The 15,666-nt window shown below is 35.5% G+C and overlaps 1 long non-coding RNA gene across 1 annotated transcript; it reads left to right on the top strand.

Moving 5' to 3' along the window:
- Positions 1-1,869: 1,869 nt before the first annotated feature.
- On the top strand, positions 1,870-15,460 carry LOC139084528 (uncharacterized). The gene is made up of 3 exons (XR_011541972.1): positions 1,870-6,532; positions 10,802-10,974; positions 11,476-15,460. It is a non-coding gene; the product is annotated as an uncharacterized lncRNA (long non-coding RNA).
- Positions 15,461-15,666: the final 206 nt, after the last annotated feature.

Here is a 15,666-nt window from a genome sequence, read left to right as displayed (position 1 = left end):
GCATGGAATACCTTTCCACTTCTTTATGTCTTCTTCAGTTTCTTTCAATAATGTCTTAGAGTTTTCAGTGTGTAGGTCTTTCACCTCTTCAGTTAAATTTATTCCCACATATTTTATTCTTTTTTGTTGTTATTGTAAATGGGATTGCATTCTTGTGGTGTACCACATTGATTGATTTGTGGATGTTGAACCATCCCTGCATCCCTGGTATAAATTCCACTTGATCTTGGGGTATGATCCTTTTAATGTATTGCTGTATTTGGTTTGCCAAGATTTTGTTGCAGATTTTTGCATCCATGCACATCAGAAATATTGGCCTCTAATTTTCCTTCTTTGTGTTGTCCTTGTCTGGTTTTGGTATCAGGATGATCTTGGCCTCATAGAATGAGTTAGGAAGCATTCAGTCTTCTTCAATTTTTTGGAAGAGTATGAGAAAGATAGATACTAAATCTTTAAATGTTTGGTAGAATTCTCCAGAGAAACCATCTGGTCCTGGATTTGTTTTTTCAGAGGTTTTTGATTGCTGTTTCCGTCTCTTCACTTGTGCTTGGTCTATTCAGATTCTCTATTTCTTCTTGATTCAGTTTTGGGAGGTTATATGAGTCTAAGAATTTATCCATTTCTCTTAGGTTATCTAATTTGTGGGCATATAGTTTTTCATAGTATTCTCTTATAATCGGTTGTATTTCTGTGGTATCTGTTGTAATTTCTCCTCTTTCATTTCTAATTTTCTTTATTTGAAACTTGTCTCTTTTTTTCTTAGTGAGTCTGGCTAAGAGTTTGTTAATTTTCTTTATCTTCTCAAAGAACCAGCTTAGTTTCATTATTACTTTCTACTTTGTTTCACTATTTCATTTATTTCTGCTCTAATTTTTGTTATTTCCCTCCTCTGCTGACTTTGGGCTTCATTTGTTATTCTTTTTCTGGTTCTGTTAGGTGTAGTTTAGGGTTACTTATTTGATATTTTTCTTGTTCATTGAGGTGGGCTTGTATTGCTATGAATATCTCTCTTATAAGCAATTTTTCTGCATCCCAGAAGAGTTGGTATGTTTTATTTTCATTTTCATTTGTCTCTAGGAATTTTTAAATTTCTCCTTTGATTTCTTCATTGATCCAATGGTTTTTAAGTAGCATATTGTTTAGTCTCCACATATTTGTCACTTTCCCAGCTTTTTTCTCATAAGTTGATTTCTACTTTCATAGCATTGTGGTTGGAAAAGATGCTTGAGATGATTTCAATCTTCTTAAATTTATTGACGCTTGCCTTGTCTCCCAACATATGGTCTATCTTTGAGAATGTTCCATGTACACTTGAGAAGAATGTGTATTCTGCTGGTTTTGGATCAAATGCTCTCTCTATATATCTATTAAGTTCATCTGATCAAGTGTTTCATTTAAATCCACTATTTCCTTGTTGACTCTCTCTCCAAATGATCATCCATTGATGTTAAGTGAGGTGTTTAGGTCCCCTACTATTATTGTGTTGCTGTTAACTTCTCCCTTCAGGTCTGTTAATAGTTGCTTTATATACTTTGGTGCTGCTGTGTTAGATGCATATATATTCATAAGTGTTATGTCCTCTTGGTGGAATGTCTCTTTTATCATTATATACTGTCCCTCTTTGTCTCTCATTGTCTTTTTTATCTTGAAGTCTGCTTTGTCTGATATAAGTATGGCAATACATGCTTTCTTTTGTTTGTCATTGCTTGGAGTATTGTATTCCATCTCTTCATGCTGAGACTATGTTTGTCTTCATAGCTGAGACATGTTTCCTGAAGGCAGTATATTGTTGTATCTTGTTTTTGAATCCATTCAGCTACTTTGTGTCTTTTGGTTGGAGAATTCTATCAATTTACATTTAGAGTCATTATCTATATGCAAGGGCTTAATACTGCCATTTTATCTCTTGTTTTCTGGTTTTTCTATATTTCCATTTTTTTCTCTTCCTTTGCATTTTTGACTGCCATTTCCTTTTGGAGATTTTCTGTGGAGGTTTTCTCAGTTTTCTCTTTATTTGTGAATTGTGTCTCTGCTCTGATTTTTTGTTTAGTGGTTACTGTGAGGTTTGTTTTAAAGATCTCATAGACGGGATAGGCCATTTTCTGATAGCCTCTTATCTCCATTAGCCTAAACAGGTTCCATCCCTTTCCTTTTCCTCTTCTGAGTTATTGTTGTTGCAAATTATTCTGTTTTGTGTTGTGAGTTTGTGCATAAGTTCAAGTGCTGATAGTCACTTTAATGCTTTCCTTCACTTTATCTTTTTAAGTTATAATTGAATATTTTCTCCCCTGTTCTGAAAGAAAGCTGCAGTTTTTTAATTTTGTTTGTCTATTTAACTCCTTGTTCAAAGCACTGTAGACTTTTGACTTTTTGTTTCAGGTATGAGGGCATCTTTAATCATTTCTTGTAAGGGAGGTCTAGTGGTGATGAACTCCCTTAGTTTTTGTTTATCTGGGAAAGCTTTAATTTCTCCATCATATTTGAGGGATAGTTTTGCTGGATAGAGTACTCTTGGCTGAAACTTTTTGTCTTTCAGTATTTTGAATATATCATTCCATTCTCTCCTAGACAGTAAGCTTTCTGCTGAGAAATCTGCTGGATGTCTGATAGGTGTTCCTGTGTAGGTTATTTTCTTCTACCTTGCTGCCCTTAATATTTTTTGTAATTGACTTTTGCCAGTTTTACTATTACATGCCTTGGAGAAGTTCTTTTAGCATTTATGTAATTAGGTGTTTTATAAGCTTCATGTATTGTAAATCTTGTTCCTTTTCTTGGTTTGGGAAGTTCTCAACTATTATTTCTTTGAACAAGCTCCCTGCTCCTTTCTCCCTCACTTTTCTCTTTGGAATACCTATAATCCTTATGTTGCTTTTTCTGAGTCAGATATTTCTCAAAGAATTCTTTCATTTTTAAAAAATCTTAGTTCTCTCTCCTCCTCCATCTGTAGCATTTTTGTATTTATATCCTCTAAATCACTAATTCTTTCCTTCCTAACATCAGCTCTATCTTTTAAAAGATTCTAGATTTTTTATTTCATTAAATGTGTTCTTCATATCCAGGATCTCTGCTTGCTATTTTTTTTTTTTTAGTTTCAATCTCTTTTGGGCAATATTTCTTCTTCTCATTAATTTTGTTCTGCCCTTCATTGAACAGTCTTTCTTAATTTTCTTATAACTTACTGTTTCTTTATGACAGCTATTTTGAATTCTCTGTCATTTAGGTTGAAAATTCTGTTCCTTCAGTGTTGCTTCCTGGAGAATTGTCATTTTATTTCTGGTCTGAATTATTACTGGAGTTTCTCATGGTGTTTGATGAGCTAATCTTTTGTCAGTGCATTTGTGCTAGTATTAGTTTGCAGATTCCACCTCCTATCACTGGGGAAAGCAGGAGCTGTGTTTCTGATCCCACACTCTGCTGGAATTTGTGGGGGGTGCTATGGGTGCTTGCACCAGCCAGAAGAGCATTCTGGCATGTATGTAGATCTGCTGCTGCCTTTTCTTATGGTCACCAGCTTCTGTGCTTGGTGAGCAGGGCTTTCTCATAGGGACTGAGACTAGGTCACTCCTTGGGGCCTCTGAGGCATGGTGGACCCTCCCACCCACTGGGAAAGTGATCATGAGTGGGCTAAGGTCTGCTGTCATGTCTTCCTATAGTCACCCCAAGGGGTGTTCCCACTTTTGGGATGCAGTCCTACAATGGGCGTTTTCCCACTTTTGGGGCACAGCAGTACTATGGGCCCTTGTGCCAGGCAGGACATCATTTGTGTGCATGCACAGAGCTGCTGGGGAAGGACAGGGGAGTGTTCACCTATCTCCACTACTTCCCAGAGAGCCAGTCCATCCACCTTCACATGTATAGCTGCATGGGTCTTTCAGGTGTCCTCTTGTGCTTTGTGTGTTTCCTCCATTGGTCAGTGATTGTCCATTCAGTTGTAGTTCAAAGAGGGAATGATAAAGGGAACAGTTCACTCTGCTGTGTTGCTGACCTCACTCCTCTCTATCTCTAAATATTGGAGTGACCCAGCGTTCAGGATTTAGATTGACTTTATTTTCTATCTTCATTTATTTCCTTCATGACATTATGTTTTATCTTTTACAAAATGATGATAATGCTGGTAATTCCCAGATTTATTACTCCAGCTTGGGCTTTTCCTGTGAACCCATACTCGTGCATCCTTCCTGACATCTCCACGTGGAACAATAACATACATCTCAAACTTAACATGTCCACTGTAAAGGTCTGGATTCACCTCCACAAATCCACAACTCTCATAATCTCTCAGATCTCTGTAAAGGAGATACCGTTCACCCAGGTGTCCAAGGCTAAAACTTTGGAGAAAACTTTGGAGTCATCCTCGATTTTTCTTTTTCTCTCATACCTTATTTTGAATCCATCAACAAGAGCTGTCAGCTAAATTTTCAAAATCTATCTTCGAAAGCCTATAGCCCTTACTAGCTACATCCTTGTCAGCATAGTCTAGGCTACCACATTGATTTTTCTGCCATAACTCGATCTTCTTCTATCCTTGTCCTGCTATCCTTTTAGAATCTATTCTCCATACAGCAGCCAGAGGATCTTTGAAAAAATATAAACAGTTTGTGTCATTCTTCTGCTCAAAACCCCCAAATGCCTTACTACCACACTTAAGATGAAATGTGAAATGCGGCATAACTCTCCTTTATGGCCCCCTTTTTGACTCACTTCTTATCCTTCTTCCCTTGCTCACTCTGCTCCATTTTCACTGGATTTATTGCTGTTCTTAACATACTTCAAGGATTTTGACTTTGCTTTTCCATCTATCAGAATGCTCATTACCCAAGTATCCACCTAGCATATTGCTTCACTCCACTTCTAATTCCAGTTTCCATTAATTTTGATATTTCTTAAGTTGTCCAAATGTCAAAATTAATAAGCAAAGAATACCTTGTAATCATCTTCACTTGTGATGGGATGATTTCACTAAACTAAAGTAATGCTCCAAATCTAATAACATGCAAAAGTCTAGATATAAGCAAGAAATTCATAATAAATGCATAAACATATACATAATAAATGTTAATAACAGCATTATTTACAGTAGCCAAAAGGTAGTAGCAACCCAAGTCCATCAACAGATGAATGAATAAGCAAAGTGTGGTGTAGCCATATGATGGAATATTATGCAGCCTTAAAAAGAAAGGAAACTCTGTCACATGCTACAATGTGGATGAGCCTTGAGGACATTATGTTAAGAGAAATGTCAGTCACAAAAAGACAAATATTACATGATTTCACTTATATAATGTACCTAGAATAGTCAAATTCATGGAGACAGAAAGTAGAATAGTGGTTGCCAGAAGCTGAGGGAATGGGAAAGTGGGAATTATTGTTTAAAAGATAGACAGTTTTGCAAGATGAAAAGATAGATGGCAGTGATGGTATCAAAACAATGTGAATATATTTAATGCCACTGAATTGCATACTTAAACATGGTTAAGACGGTAAATTTCATGTTATGTGTATTTTATCACAATTAAAACCTTTTTAAAAATGATTATCAAATAATCAATGATCATTTACATATAAAACAGAATTTACAAGTAAACTGTGCAGCACAAGTGAGAACAGAGGGAGAAGTGGTTACCTGTTTGCTTGTGGACAATGATATTTTCTTCCCATCATTAGCTCTCTCTTTCTTTTCAAACTCAGTAGAAGCTGGGAATAATGGTGTGGTATTTTTCAGCTACATGGTACTAGAAACTAACTTTACTCAACCTCTTGTGTCTTTCTTTTCAAAGACACTACAAAAGCTTCATTGACTTGTGGATGAATGTTAGAAAAACCAATCCTTTAAGCAATTCATATGGCTATTTCAATTTTTTGATAAGGGGTAGGGCTAAGGCAAAATGGAATCAACACAAGGACAGGGAGCCTCATTTTAGCTCACTAACTATACAGTGCTATAATGTTGGGGGGCTTATATGTATTATTTTAAGTGAATTGGTGTTTGAGACCACAATTGCCTGATATTGATATTTATGAATCTGGAGAAAGGCTCAGGTCCTGATGGTTACTGGGTCAAGGAGTAAAATCTGGTCTTCCAATACCTAGAAAGAGATAGATTGGAAGAGAAAAATGTGAGATTTAAGGTTCATTCGAAATGAATAATCATTTACCAGGTAGCAATCACTTGTTTGTAAGCCAATCACGAAGACAAACACAGGCTAAAGGCAAAAGGTGAACGGTCTAGAACGAAGGTCTATTTTTAAAAAGGTACAAAAGTGAATGAAACTCACATGATGAGTATAAATGTAAAAAGAAACTTGGAAATTATTTTCTGTTGAAAGTATTCTTATCAATATTTACCTTTATCAATTGTTTGTACTCCAATTCTGAATGCACATTTGATTATCTTCCGCTTTTGTGTCTCTGATAGGCCCATCAGCATGTGTCCTTTATTGGAGATATTCTACTAATTATCCCCATGCTGATTAAAGTGTTTTGTACCAAGGGACCAGGAATTGAAATACAGTGTCTACTGGCCCTCTACCAGGTAAATTCAGCTAGCTGATTGTAGTTCACTTGAGCAATACTGAGTATACAACTATATGATTCTAGGCTTTGTGAGAGGCAGTAGAGATGCAAAGTTAAGATGTATTCTTTAGTAATATATGTGTTATACAGGTGAGAATCTGTAACAAATATATTCAAGACAATGGGTAAACTGCACAGAGCTTTACAAAGGCATGAGTTACTATAAAAGCACAAAAGAACAGCACTAAATTGTGAAAGTTCAGAGAAGGTCTTTCTACAGGAGATGCTATCTGAATTGAGTCTTAAAGAATGAGTAGGATATATCTGGGGGAATAATTAGGAGAAGCTAGCAGGCAGATGGAAGAAGATCACAAAAGCATGAAGTACAAAACTCTGTCATCTTGGTAGGAAATCATAAACAATTCAGTACAGCTAGTGAAAGAAAATGCAGACAAGAAACTATGGCAGGTGAAGCTGAGAGGTAGGCAATGCTTAGACCACAAAGGGCCTTAAATGTCAAGTTATACATTTTGAGCTTTGTCTTGAAAGTCACGTTTGTGTTCAAGTTTCAACAATTAGGATGCAGTGTGAAAAATAATGTGATGATAAGGGCAAAACAACTATTTAGAAGTCCACTGTCATAGTCTAAACAAGATATGATAGAACTTGAAGCAGGATAATGGCAAATTGGTAGAATGAGCATATTCATATAGCTCTCACTATTCTGGCTCCTGTGTAAGTACCATGATCTGAGATGGGAATAACTGACAGATAGGTTCAAGTTAGATTTTGAGTTTGGCTAAGGCTATATTGAGTTTGAGTTGCCTATAGACTATCCAAAGGATATATTCAGTAGGCAGTTAGATATCTGCTCTAATGTGAGATGATCAGGATTGGGTGGGCCAACTCACCAACATGTCAGATCCACAAACTCAGGATAAATTTAGAAACTTGGTCAAGGGCCAAGTTGCAGACAGAAACATACACTACTATGGGAGAGTTTAAATGAAAATGAGACATCAAGGAGTAAAGTGAAAAAAAAAAAAGTAAAACCTGGAACTGTTTTAAAATATAGCATATTCATGGAAAATTTGAGGTATAGTAATGCCAAGAGATCAAGAGATGATTGCTACTGAAAAGATAGTTTGCTACTCAGAGTTCCCAAGAGGTGGGGGCACTGCTACCACTGGAGGCTAGATGTGTCAGTCTTGAGCTAGAAAGAGAGGGGGAAATATCAGCAAGAGACTATATTGTGGTTTCCATGGGAAGAAATAGGCAAGGCAGCGTTTAGGATTAGCTAGTCTGAATAATTTCTGCAGGCTCTGGAGCATACAGTCTGTCCCTTGTTGTCTAGAATTTGACCTTGGACTGATTAGGGCAGGTAGATAGTGGTCTAGAGTGTGAAAGTCTGAGAAGGGAGATGGTTGCGGGTGTAGACTCTGGATTGATTGGTTTGTGTATGAAAGGCATGCTCCCAGGAGGAGGACTCCTCCCAAAGAGGGAAGGTCATGGAGGAAGGAGGAGGCCAAAGGAAAGAGACTCAGGCATATTATCAGGTTGTCTGGAGCAAGGAGTGTTCAGAATATGAATACAGGGTAGGTGCTAAAGCATGAAGTTTACAAAAGCTAGAAACATGGTTAAGACGAGACTCAAGGCATGAAGGACAGGGGAAATAGTTTCTGGAGAGGACTTTTAACATTCAAGAAGATTCACAAATCAAAGAAACAGGCTAATAAAAACAATTTTGTTGAAGGCCTGCTACATGCCAGGCATTGAGGGAGTGCTAAAGAGTAACTTCTGCAAATGATGGGGAATCAGTGTCCACTGCAAGACGCATGCAGGACACGGCAGGTACTTCAGGCTCTTCTTCTTGGCCTCTAGAAAAGAAAGGAAGTTGAAGAAAAATTCTCTATACTTCCTTCCCTAACCACAGAAATAGTTAGCATACTTCTTGTCCTAGAAGGGGACACAATTAATTAGAAACATGATGAAGCTGTTAACAGAGGGTGATACATGAAGATGTGTTTCAGGAGCTTCAAAAAGAAAAATTGATACCCCGCAGATAAATTTGTTTATTCAGGTATTTAAATGATGTTTATCGTTGAAGCATCTGGGTGTTTCACATCTCAGAAAAGCGTCATTACTGAAAAAGGTAATTTCAACAACAGAAAGCAAAACAATTGAATAGAATTGTTGCCTGAGGGACTGAATGACCCAAACACAACACAAACTCTGAATAATCCCAATAAGGAATAGAAAAGGAAGGTAAAAGAAATTAACCAAAACAGGAAAACTCTGGATTTAGTGGTTTTAACGGATTACCAGTTTATAGTTCTTACAGATTATTTCCAAAGATTATTCTTGAATACTTGCCAGAAGTTTGACCTGATAAACTGGATTAAATAAGAAAGTCTGAGTTTATTTGAATTTTGCTGTTGTCTTTTTATTTATAAGAGTGCCTCATATCTGGATTACAGCATAAGATTTTCCTTAAATGAATAAATTTCTCTCCCCTTGAATCCCTCTTTTCAGACACTGCCATACCAATCCACCAGGGAGTACATCACCATTAATGGGATTAAATTTGTTCAACCTTACTTAAAGAACCTAGAGCAGCGGTTGTAACAAGATGACCTCCTCACTCTATAGCTGTATTTTCTTTGGCTTAGTCAGTAGTAATTTTTTTCCTTTAATTGAAAGTCTTTAGTTTGCCAGCTGCTAGAGAGACCTTTCTCTTTTTTGCCTTACAATAACACATTTCACATGTTTAAATATTGCTGCCTCAAATTCTCTCTTCTAGCCCCCATCACTCCTGCCTCTTCATACACAGTCTAACTAAAACCACAATAACAAGCTTTTAGAATTCTCATAAACATCCCCTAATACATACACACGCACACACACACACGCAACTTTCCTATAGCTGTCCAACTTAACACTTCTGTAATTTCTTCTTTTTGGTGTTTGTTTTGTTTTGTTTTGTTCTGTCAACCTCTTTCACATGTATTTCAATTTTCCCAATATTGTTCTAATTTTGGATTTGTTTTTTGGAGGGGTGAACATTTTTCTATACCATTTCTGCATATTGGTCTTTCTGAGCACCTACTGTTGGGCCAATCCCAACTTGACCCTTACTACAAAAACAAGTTTAAGATACATTTCTCCATGATTCTTCTCCAACAGTTTACACCTTCACTAAATTCATATTGTATTTACTTGTGCTTTGCTACTTTGTATTTTTTCATTATAGTTTATTCCATCTCATTGTCTCTGTGAAACTGGCAAAGAGTTAGCCATTGATGATTAAGTAGCTAGGAACCTTAAGTTTTTTTCCTTTTTGCAATTACTGATTTTAACCTTTAGCTGTTTAGCCCACCCATTGTTAACTGTGCTGCTTAGGCAACACATTATCTGACTCCCACTAGGTTCTTACAGAAAACATCTCCCTGGAGCCGGAGTTACCGTGGTAATGGGTGTGTGAGCTGTTTTCCAGGAACTAGAACTCCTTGTCCACTTCAGGCCAGTTGAGACCACCAACTCATCAACGGGCCAGCACAATATCCAATAGGTGACCTTTTGACGTCAAGAGGCTAAAAACTCCACCCTCAGATCACAGTAATGCCGCCATTTTGTGAGCATGCATCCTGTGAAGAGGCATGGAGTCTGACTATGCTTTCACAGATCATCAATTACCTCACCTCTCCTCACCTCCAATCACCTCTCTCCACCTTTCAGACCACCTTGGCCCCCATCCCATAAATATCCCTGACTCCCTATTTTCAGGGAAGCAGATTTGAAACTCACACTCTCGCTTCCTTGCATGGCTGCCTCGTGATTAAACTCTCTCTCTGCTGCAATCTCGTCATCTCAGTGTTTGGCTTTCTGGGTGGCAGGCAAAAATGAACCTGGCGTGGTAACATCTGTAGTGGAAAACCTGTTTTTACAAAAAAAATCTTTTAGATCTCAAGGCCAGAAATCAAATCTTTTATACTTTTTAATATGGCAAAGCACAACAAATGTGACAAGTCATAGATTCTCAAATATCCACTAACTGATGGATTAATGTAGTCTATTCATATAAGATTAATTTTTATTTTTCATAAGTAAATATATTTCTATAAGTTCCCTGGATAAATGGTAGTATAACAGTTTCTGTGAACTACTCTCTTCATATTTTGTTTCCTAAGTCTATAATATAAACCTTAAATGCAGTGATGTGAAATGATAGTGTCTGATTTTCACCTACTTATGTACATGCTTATATTTTGCTCTGTATTTTTACTTATAGCTACACAGACATGGGAATATCTGATAATATGGCATCTAACACTAAGTTAACCGATCAAAGAAATAACTATTACCCCATTATGGAATTAGGAATGCTCACTGAAGTTCCATGAAGATCAAAATATCTCAAAGTCAAAAAAATCATTCAAATGACTTCCAAGAAGCAAGAATATGGTGCGTGTTTCAGAAAACAGCAACAAAAGACAACCACGAAAAATGTTTCAAGATGATCTCAAGCAGCTAAAGTGTCTTCATTTTCAGATGATTCCCTAATTTCAAAGAAACATTAGAATCACGTACAAAAGCATTTTCTTCACCAGCAAGTTCATTACATATGCCATATGTAGGAAACATCCTACAGCACAAGAAGAGGGAGGAGTGCAGTCACATTAGTTCAGCCTTGAAGAGTTTTTTGGTTTCTTTTAATGTGGCAGATTAAAACCATTATGTGACGTCACAGCAAATTGATCTCCTTTCCTTTTATAGGATGTAATAGTAAGGCACATTTCTGAGTGAAAATAGAACCAACTTTCCTCACTCATCTTCCATAAACTCTGCTTGGAGCCCTATAGGCCTGCTGTTTGTTCTTAACTGTAGATTTATAGATCCAAAAGTTTAAAATGGTTTATTCTTTTGGCAAAAACATCTATCATGCAGTTTATTTTCTGCCAGCAGGTTGCAATTAGACCTCCTTCACGACCATGTGGCTGAAGCAGTCAATACACAGGTGTGTCAGAAACCGTGTTCAACAAACGCTCATCATTAAAGCAGCGAGACATAACTGAATTTAACGAATACTCTGAACAAAGATGATAAAAAATCCACTTCTCTTTCCAATTCTTAAAATAAAAAAGAAACTCAAAAAATATCCAAGGCAGAATTTCCTCAGCTATGTGCGAGAAATACTGGTATTTTGGATCAGTGGTAGAGAAAAAAGAAAGAAGTGTTATCACACAGTATACCAGCAATCGCTATGCCTAATCTGTAAAACTTTGTTGGCATATGCAAATGAGTTGCATATGAGAAGGTAACTGATCAAGTAATTTTGATGGAAAAAGAGATATAGAATCACAATAAGGTATACTTCAAATCTTTTTCACCGGAAGATCTTGCTTCGCTTATACATTCATCCAAAGAGTAGTCTCAAGAGTTTTAAGCCTATTTGCCTTTTCTTTTCTGATTAAAAACAACAACAGCAATACACAACAAAACTCTGAAAAGATGTTCACTAAATTCCAACTCTCTTGATGGTACTTTGTGCTCTCTTGGTGGTGGAATGATGAATCATATTTATTTCTTCTCTTTGTTTCTCTGTATTTGTCATGTTTTATCATATTTGTTATGTCTATTTTAATGAAATAGCACATTGTAGATAAAACTAAAGTGAGCTGTGTCTCCTATCCCAAATCCTAACCCCTTGTACCTTTACTGTAGTAGGAGCAATGAGTAACACACATTGTGTAACTTTCCAGTATGTCTGTTGATTGTGTGTATGTGTGCAACATGTTACTTTATGTTTCATTTAAGTACTGAAGATAATACTGAAATTTCCTTTTTTCATCATTGTTTTACCCTCTATTACATCAGTATATGCTAATGTAGTTAATTCCTTTTCTCCCATATATAGTATTCTACTGTAGAGTAGATGACATATTATTCATCTGTTAGTCTGTTGGACATATAAAATTGTTTCCAAATGTGTCTTATTACAAAAGGAGCTAAAATGGAAATCCTTGTGCACATATTTTTTAAAATAGTTTATATGTAGAATAGAATGGCTGGTTTGACAGGGAAATAATTATAGTTGGTTATTGACAAATTTTATCTCAAACTGTCATACCATTTCATACTCCTATAATTACATATGACAGTTTCCACAAGACCCTTTCCAGTATTTGACATTATCAAACTTTTAAAAAACTTTGGTCAATGTAAGTAAGAAATAACATTTTTTTTTGTAAACTGGCACTTCTCAGGTTGCTAAAAATGTAAAAATGTATGGGCATATTCTAATATTTTTAGTGGACCCTTGGGTTCCTCCTCAGTGTATTGTTTATCATTGACACTTATAATTTTTTTCCTACTGGAGTGTATGTGTTTTTGCTTATTGAATTCAGAAATGCTAATGGACAATAACAATTTTATTTGTCACAAAGTGACATACATTGCTTCCTAGAAGCCCTAGCTTAGTTATTAACTTTGTTTATGGTGACGTTAGTCATGCAGAAGTTCATAGTTTGATATAATCAGATTCACCAACCTTTATTTTATAAGATTTGCTTATGTACTGGATTTAAGAAATCTTTCATTACTGTATACAGACACAGTGTCCTACACTTTCTTGTAATATTTTAAAATTTTATTATGTCCTCCATCTGGAAATACTTTATATAATGTAAGATAAGGATCAAACTTTTTCTTCTTTTATGGAAAGACTATTATTCTAACATCATTTATTTAATAGTGTTACGTTAGCCCACAGGTTTGCAATGTCCCCTCTACCAAGATTCCCTATTTGCCCAGGTCTATTTCTAAGTTCTCTATTCTGTTCCAATTGTGTGTTGTCTATTTGACAAGAAGGAAACTTCCTTTATTCGTTTTTATTTTTCTCCCAGAATTATCATAGCTATTTTTGTCTCATTCTCATGAAATTTAGGATCAGTTTGTCCAAGATCTACAGGAAATTTTTTTTTGAGATTTTCATTGTAATTACATTTCACTGGTAAACAACTTTGGGAAAGAATTGACTTATTTATGATATAAACTCTTGTATTCATGAACTTATTGTATAATTTCATTTATTCAGAGCTTCCTTTATGTTTTTCAATACTTTGTAATCTTTTATTTCGGAAAGAACTTGCATATACCTGCCCACAATTTCCCCTAAATATTTTAGTTTATGTTGATATTGTGAATGGAGTCTTCTCTACCACTACTTTTTTTAGTTATTGCTGATTGTTGATCTGGAATACAGCAATTTTGTTGAATGTTCTTGTTAGCTCTAATGATTCATAGGTTACTTTTGGTTTTCCTGTAGATAATCAGAGTCTGTAAATAAGTATGATTTTGTCTTCCTTTAAAATATTTTTGACCCATGTTTCTGTTTTTCTATCTTATTTAATTGGCTGGCAATTAGAGTTTCTAGTAATGTAAAATAATTGGGATCTAGAGGTCATTTTGATTTTTGTCCACTCTTTTATCAAAAGTGTAACTCTTCTGTGTGATGTTTACTAAGGTTTTGGTGCATAATCTTCATTAGGTTAAGGGAATTCTCTTGTATTTATAGTTTGATGAGAATTTAAAAGACGAATTAATTATTAATTCTACCAAACATTTTGGTGTACCTTTTCAAATAATAGTACTCATCACTAATCTGATAAGAAAGAATGTATATTGATAATATTTTCTGATGCTAGAATAACCTCGCCCTCCTTCAACAAACTTAGTAATAGATTAATGATAAAAGCGCATTCATGGGACCTCCCAGTGGTGTAATGATTAAGTTCACGTGCTCTGCTTTGGTGGCCCGGGGTTTGCAGGTTCAGATCCTGGGCGTGGACCTAGCACCACCAGTCAAGCCACGCTATGGTGGCATCCCACATAAAGTAGAGGAAGATTGGCACAGATGCTAGCTCAGAGACAATCTTCCTCAAGTAAAAAGAGGAAGATTGGCAACAGGTGTTAGCTCAGGGCCAATCTTCCTCACACACACACACACACACACACACACGAAACACATTCAATTTAAAAATTTTATTTAATATTTCAGTCTATACATTCAAATATGGCACTGCTCTCTGTCTTTTTTTCTGTACTCTTTTTTCCCACTTTTGTTATGAAGTCAACAAAAGTCATATAAAATAATGCACATGACTTTCCCAGTTTTTTTATGCCTGGAAAAACTTTTTATAAGATGGACAGCCTCTGCCCTTTAAAGATTAGTAAATCTGTAAACTGCCTGGCCTAGATACGTTCTTGAATAGCAACATTTTATTACTGATTTAATTGCTTTAATGTTTAAGTTTCTTTTTCTTTTTAATTCAATTTTGGTGATTTATGTTTTTCTGAAAATGTTACATCTTTATCTGATTTGAAACCCTTGACAATTTTTATATAAATCAATGCTTTAAAAAAACTCTATCCGCTACTATGTCCCCTCTTTTCTAAACTCTTTCATATCTGAAGTTGTGTTCTATCTTCTTTTTAAAAAAATTTTTGTTTCTGTTTGGATATTGAAATAATGGAAATAAAGTTAATAGTGTTACTCTACCCTCTAACAGAACTAAAAGGTTATTTAAATGTTCTTATAAAATAGATGAGTTACAAAATTGAATTGTGGAAACAAGCAAAAACTTTCTTATTCCTAAATTAAGTTACTTCCTGCAAAAGATTACTCCCTACACTGCGTATTTTCGAGACAATTTCTCAGTATTGTATTTTAAATGTGACGTGTTTTGCTATAAAGGTCAGATGCACTGGTCTATTCCTATAAATCTATTCCTATAAATAACATTCTAATGATATTTAAGAAGACCTGCTTTTGTTCATTTTTAAGATTATGTTTTCCTGTCTCATTTCAGAACTATCTCTGACCAAAACCTTTGCTCAAGATGTTGGTCTCTCATGTTGCTCCTGAATAAACAGTCTGCCTGCAGAAAAATTTCTCATTGAATAGATCATTTCTTACTCTGTGACATTTCTTAGGCACTTTCTTTTGTTTTCTTGACCCAGGTAATCAAAGATTGATTGATATAAATTGGCTAGTTAAAAGTAAGGCACATTTTTATGACTTTTACTCCTTGTTGTCATTTTGCCTTCAGATATAATATAAACAATGGTATTCCTATCAGCACAAAATAAATGACA

Source organism: Equus przewalskii, chromosome 7 (genome assembly GCF_037783145.1).
Source record: "Equus przewalskii isolate Varuska chromosome 7, EquPr2, whole genome shotgun sequence".
NCBI classification, from domain to species: domain Eukaryota; kingdom Metazoa; phylum Chordata; class Mammalia; order Perissodactyla; family Equidae; genus Equus; species Equus przewalskii.
This window is presented reverse-complemented; position numbering and strand designations above follow the sequence as displayed.